Genomic DNA, 7,069 nt, shown 5'->3' with positions numbered 1-7,069 from the left:
CTTTCTGTTTCTTTTTTTCCTCAATAAAAAGCGCTTGGGAGGTGGAAGTTTTGCTCGGGTAACTTGTGGAAGATTAGCCCTGGTCTTTTGTGTGTCTGCTTGTAACTCACAACTGATTTAATGGACACTACTAACAGCAAATGCTGCTCCAAGCGGTTCCTGTGTATGATCTCTATATATCAGGGTGGGTAAGGGTGGCATTCCTCACTCTGCTGCAGCTGATAGGTATTCTGATGCTAAAATAAGTTTGTGAGTAAAAGACGATGAGTGGATTATAAAATGTGTGTTTTTCATGAGGCGGGGTGTTCGATGTGAATAGAAATAGCTTGCTATGAAGGGTGACTTTTTCCGTACCTCCTTTCTCATGGCAACTTTCAAAATACGTTTTGATCAAATTATACAGCGCTGGTGACAGCAATGCTGCATATTCCGGTGGCAGAGCATACCAGCAGCGTCCTCCAACTTTACCATGTCCTTATGTGGCGTGCTCCGCATGCCTGCTGATGTAAGAACAATTCTTTCCTACTCCCTATCGAACATAGATCCTGCCGTGTTGCTAGGTCAGTGTTTTCTGTTTTGCATTTCTGGGCTTTTTCTTTCCTCTCCCCTAAGCAGTACTTTGACATCTCCCACTTTCCAGTATGCGTTCCTTTTTCCCTACAGAAGGAGAGTCTTCTGTGAATCTCCTTTCTTCCGTAAGTGGTCTGGCAGCTATTTTCAAAAGCCGTCAAGGGTTCCTTTTCCACAGGACTACATCAAAACTTGAGTTATTCTGCTGTTTCTCTCTGCCTCTGCACACACACCGACTCACGCTGAATACCCCTTCTGCATTTTAAGCCCTCGGTAACATCAGAGTAAATACCCCTTCTGCATTGCAAGCTCTTCGTACTGTCATCACCCTTTGTAGCTCAGGACCCGCTTCTTGTTTCTCCGTGTAGCCTTGGGGAAGCAGTGCTGGTACCAGCTCACCCCAGAGTGGTTTTTTCTCTTGTCGAAGCATTCTTCTGTTTAGCTGTATGATCGGGAGGAAGGCAACACTCTTAGCAGACAGCGGCAGCAGACAGCAATGATAACGTTGTTCAGTTGTAGATGTTGGGCATGCGTTGAAGCAGTTCTGCTACTCACAAAGTTGTAAGTCGTCTTTCACTTGCAACACGGAGATTGAGATTGTTCTGCTGCTTGTATTTCTGTAAAATTCCAGGTTGCCCAGCGTTTTCACTACTGACAGTGTTTTCAAACAAAAGGGTAAGTTCAGCTGGGGTTTACGTACCTGGAGCACTCCATGGAGCTGGGGACAGAATTCATTTGTGAGAGAGACAATTCTGGCCCAAAGGCCTTTATCTCACGAACATCAGTCATAAAAGGTTTCACCAAAGTGATTAGAATAACAGTTTTCCGTTTAAACCTGGAATCCTGTCTGGGATCTCAGATAGAGAAAGAGGAGGGGAGGTATCCCCTAGATTTCTGATCAGCTAATTACTCCTCTGACAAGCGTTTGCTTAAACCTTCAGAAGGTGATAGCTGGCTTACACTGCAGGGATCTGTTGATGAGAACAGACCACGTTACGGTTCTCACTTCAGGAAGCTGCATTTCTCCTGACTTTATTCTTAGGGTTTCTCGCCTTCCAAAATAAAATGGCAATTAGCTTTTTAATTACTGGTATACCAATGGAACCAAAGTGGATTGCCGTGGGTGTTTGAGCAACAGCCAATTAACTACTTCAGCTTGCTGGATTTACGTGATCTTGTGTCTTTTTGTAGTAGCCGCTTAATGTTGTCATCGTTTCAGTCCAATGCCACTAAAGGAGTGGCATTATTAACGGAGCTGATATTGTCTACACGTGCTGGCAGATAAAAAAGGCTGACTGACAGCTGGAGAATGATGATAAAGGTTGTCTGTTTTAATCCCTCTGCCACGAACGTCTCTCTCGTGGAATGAGCACAGTTGCAGTTCTGTGGATCTGTTAACAAAAAAAAAAACCGTAGGCAGAATGATGAATGGCCTCTTGTGATTGCTTGTATTCACCCTGCATTTTCTCTGAATCATGCTCTTTGCATGAAATAAGTCCCATAAACAAAACAAATGTGCCTGTTATTAACACAGCTTTCCGTGTCTGCCAGAAATACTGTCACCAGCTGTAACATTAAATATCACCTGTTAACATGGATTAAAATTATTTCCTTTGTTACTGTAAAACCTCTTTTTTCTTGTCTTCATTGGTATATAACTGTTTTCAGACATCAGTGAGAATTTCATAAAGTAGCAATTTCAAGTTAATTAGAAAGGATGGGGAGAAGCGCAGGGATAACTGTCAAGGAGGCATCTAATCAGAATTTCTTCCATGTGTGCCATTTTTCTACCATGCTTGATTTCAAGCTCTACATGGAGATGGTAAGAGTGGAGCGAGGATCAATGCCGATGCACTCCAGTTTCTTTTCATAGAATCACAGAATGGTTTGGGTTAGAAGGGACCTTAAAGATCATCTAGTTCCAAGCCCCGCTGCCATGGGCAGGGACACCTCCCACTAGACCAGGCTGCTCAAAGCCCCATTCAGCCTGGCCTTGAACACTTCCAGGCATGGGGCATCCACAGCCTTCCTGGGCAACCTGTTCCAGTGCCTCACCACCCTCACAGTAAAGAATTTCTTCCTAATATCCAATCTAAATCTTCCCTTTTTTAGTTTGAAACTGTTACCCCTCGTCCTATCATTACACTCCCTGATAAAGAGTCCCTCCCCATCTTTCCTGTAGGCCCCCTTTAGGTACTGGAAGGCCGTGATAAGGTCTCCTTGGAGCCTCCTCTTCTCCAGGCTGAACAACCCCAACTCTCTCAGCCTGTCCTCACAGCATAGGTGCTCCAGCCCTCTGATCATCTTTGTGGCCCTCCTCTGGACCTGCTCCAACAGGTTGTGGGGGGGCTGACCGCTAGCCTTCCAAGGAGCATGGGGAGCTTTTGAGGTCACAACTTGACTGTAGCAAGGAGCAGGGAAAAAGTAGCTAGTCATGTTTCCCTTGCAGTGATCAGGCTACAAGAAAGAATTGAGTTTATGGCCTTCGCCTGGCAGCAATCATTTGTCCTGAGGGGAGCTGGCACTTGGAAGCCTGGACCTCGGCAAAATTCTTCTGCCCTCCAAAGGAAAATGGAACTTGAGTTGCTTTCATGAAAAAATTAATATAGGGTTTCAAGCTCTCCTGTACATCAGTGTTTCTTTTCCATTCAAAGTTTTCTTGTAGAGGTTGTCACTTTAGCTCCCTCTTTTAAAGATTAAAATACCGTTACCTCTGGCAGAGAGTATTTCTGATACTGTGGGGGCCACTGAAGGAGTGTTTTCACAAACTCATTTTCCTTTGGCTTTGATTGGATTAGACCTATTTAGAGTCAGGGTGGTTTTTTTTTCCTCATCTGAAAGGCAGAAACTTCTTAAGCGGCTCCAACCTTATCACTTGTAACCGTACACTGTAATGATCCAGAAGCTCATAGTTGATCACTGGCATCCTTTTATTATCCTCCAGAATGAATAAATAGCACACTTGGTTTATTTGCTTTTATCTTAGCTTTAATAATGCTAATATATTCTGTTAAGCTTGTGCTGATTTTTATACACTGAAATTACAGAAATGTTTGCATGGTAAAAATCTCATGGGAAGGGGTTTGGACTGTGTCTCTGTCAAGCGGGTTGTTCTGTTGGTAAAGTCCCTACAGTCTGATTTCCTTTGAGTTTGTGGCAAGTCTTTGCCTGACTTTTCCCTTTCCTTCGCTCAGTAACCGCAGCTGCCCCCCTGCCCCCCTCCTTTGCCTGCCTGAGCCCTGCTGATGGGTAGGAGACAGCCAGGCTGTGGCTGACCTTCAGGGACGCTTGCAAATTGACTGGTGAGCAAGGACACGCACTGGCCGGCCGGTGCACCCCTCTCAGAGGACTGAAAGGGCGATGGAGGTCTCTCTGGCTTTCCCCATCAGGTGGATAGGTTAATCCGATCAGATTAGTTAGTTCCCCAAACTGTATTAGCTTTATGACTGCCCTTTCAATTGGAGTTGGAGTTGGCGGAGGGACTCAGAAGATGCTGGTGCAGACTGGCTGCAGACACGATTGCGTAAGCCCTGGTTCCCCAGCAAACCAGGCTGGTGATAAACAAGTCCCCAGATGAGCGTGTGTGTGCCCCGAAGTCTGAGAGATTCTTGGTTCCAGTCTTACGTTTTGGATCAATTTTGACCAGAGTCCGTCTATGAGAGAAGGCTTCTGTGTAACCAGGGTGATTGAAGAGTCTGGAGTTCGCTCCGTAAAGCTGAAATCAACAGCTCACTCATACTGGGATTTCAAAATTTACAGCTGCGTTATCTTAGCGGATGAAAAACCTTTTCCTCCGAGGAGTTTTATACGTTTAAGGCATGTGATTGATAGATTTCTCAACAAATGAAAAATAGATTATTTTCTCAACTAGCACTTCTGAGATATTCTGTAAAATACCTAAACTGAGGAAGCGGTCTCTGAAAATATTAATTAAAACTGAATGTTTGAATAGTAAAATTCTAGTCAGGTGAGCTTGAAACCCTAATATTCAGTTTTGATGTGTTTGGCTTGGAAATAGGAGCCTTACTGCTCATTTCTTACACTGCCTCTGCCCCTATAATGCTTGGAAAACTTTCTCGTGTGCTATCAGTTTTAAAGGCCAGATTTTTACCCGTTGAAGATTGTATATAAATTGAGGACTGTAGCCTCTTTACATTAACTCTCCCTCTGCAATTGTACAGCAGAAGGTTGGGCACTGTGGAGATGTTTTACAGGTGCCTCCTGTGAGAGACTTGTGAATAGGATGTCCCAAACAAAGTTATGCTCAATTTTCTTTTAAGCCAAAGGGTTGTTATGTTATGTTAAAATGATTTTGCGTGTGTGTTTGTTTTCTTTGTTTGTGTCTTCATATAGAGTGAGCTGCTGTCTTGCCCCTTGTTAAATTTAAAAGCCTTAGAGAAATAAAGTGTGGTTTTAGGGAATTTTAGAAGAAAGTATCCTGAGAACTAAGGTGAGAATGCTACTGGTCTTGCAGTCGTGAGGGCATCACAGGGAAAAATATTGAATGTAAGGAATGAGTTACAGGGAGTGTTCTGTAAAGGGTGAAGAGCGCTTTTATTTCTAGATCAGCGTGGCAGGCAGATATTTGGGCTCTGCGGGGAGTTTTTCTCTTTACAGATCATTGTATCTCCCTTCACCACGCAGGAGTTAAGCTGGGAAGGCTAAAGCGAGGGACCACCTCCCAGGAAGCTTTCTGTGTGCTAGTGATGAGGTTGTATTGAATTTCCTTCTGCATATGTGCAGTGTGAGCTGGAACTGTGCAAGGTTGGTGGTATTGTACCTCCCGTGCACGCTCTGCTCGTACTACAAAAGCCACTGCAATAAGTACATCCCTTACACTCTTGCAACTGCGATAAATCCGTAGAGACTTTTGGTAGACCACTGAGAGCGTCAAAGAGGTTCCCCCTGCGTCCTTTCACAAGCCATACTTCCCTGATGACAGCAAATACCTGAAATATAATACTCAAATATATTCAAAAGCGCTTACTACTGCAAACAGATTTTTTTAATAGAGGAAAGAGATAATTGAAGACAAAACTCCAAATGCTGTGTTACCTTGATAGGAATTTCTCATGACAGTTGATATGACCAACAAGCAGGAAACCGCCTTTGAAGACACAACTAGGAACTTGGCCATCAAAAAACATCGTTTGGCTGTCAGAAGCTGGCCAGGAATAGTGTCAGGACTTACGGGTGGCAGCCCCTGCGTGGGGGCGATGAAGAGCGGTGTGGAGTGGTGGTGGAAAGGCAGTGTGTCTGTCATTGCAACCAGGACCAGACCTCTCTGGTGGGACTTACAGAAGTGCTGTTGTAGGTTCAAGAGCAATTTGTGGAGGGCCACCCTTTGCCATATCACCTTCCATTGAAGTATTTTGGAATAGCTCTTTATGTGTCTGTCTGACCGTTTTCTGGCCTGTACTGAAGTGGTGGCTGCCTTCTGCTGGTGTCCTAAGGTTATGCATGGTTTAGCTCAAAAGTTCAGTGCTTTCTGCCATAGACTGGTGCTGGCAGCGCAACTCCTGGTATGAGGGCCAAGGGCCACATCCCCAACATCCTTCTTAAGGAAAAAAATATACAACCTCAAGAATTCATTTGGAGAAAGATGCCCTGGATTAATAAGAGGGAGCAAGACAATAACGTGGCAAGAGCTGTTTCAGAGTCCGCAGAAAGCCTGACAGCAGACCAGCTCCTGGCAGTGCTGTGAATTAACGAGAAACTCAGGGCTGCTCCTGTTGCATTTACAGGTAACTGGTAAATAATCTGAAATCTTACTAACTCTGGATATCACTTAATCATTTTCCTTCCTGTATCTGGATCAATATGGAGACGGACTCTGCAGAGTACATGTTGTAGTGAAGAAGGTAAATCTCCAGGGCTGAAGAGAAGTGCCATAATGCCTTTGGAAATAAGCTGGGCAATTACATCCATCCGTATGTGGTCTCTGCTGTCTAATTCTACATTGCCTCAAAAAAAAATGAAAGTCCTTGATCAGTCCCTCCTGCCCAAACCATGGAAACAAAAGCATCTCTTGGTCTTACTTGTACACGCAGTGAAGAAGCTAGTGTCTGGCCAGGCATGAGATGAGGACAAATCAAATTACTTGGTGATGTAATCTCTTTTCTTTTTTTTTTTTTTTCTTCTTGCAAATGTAGGACCAAGTTGAGAGCTGGTCTAAAATGGTTGAGATACTGAACACAAAGGAATTACTGCTGTCTATGCCACTTCTGAATTTTATCCAGGGACTGGTTTCATGAGAAAACTGAAAGAAGACTTTATGTGTGTTAGCACTGGTGTAGAAAAAAAATCTGTGTTTTAGTTCAGACTGCTCACCAGAAGGTGACATTTATATAACAATCTTCCAGTAGGTGTGTTATGTTTTACTAGAAGCCAGTTCAAATAAAGCTCATGTAATTTATAATGGCCTATTCCACAACACTTGCTAGGTTGAAAAGAGCCAACTAATAAAGACATATTAACTTACAGAATCACTTAGGGGGCT

This window comes from Larus michahellis, chromosome 1 (genome assembly GCF_964199755.1).
Source record: "Larus michahellis chromosome 1, bLarMic1.1, whole genome shotgun sequence".
Classification (NCBI taxonomy): domain Eukaryota; kingdom Metazoa; phylum Chordata; class Aves; order Charadriiformes; family Laridae; genus Larus; species Larus michahellis.
Note: the sequence above shows the minus strand (reverse complement) of the source record.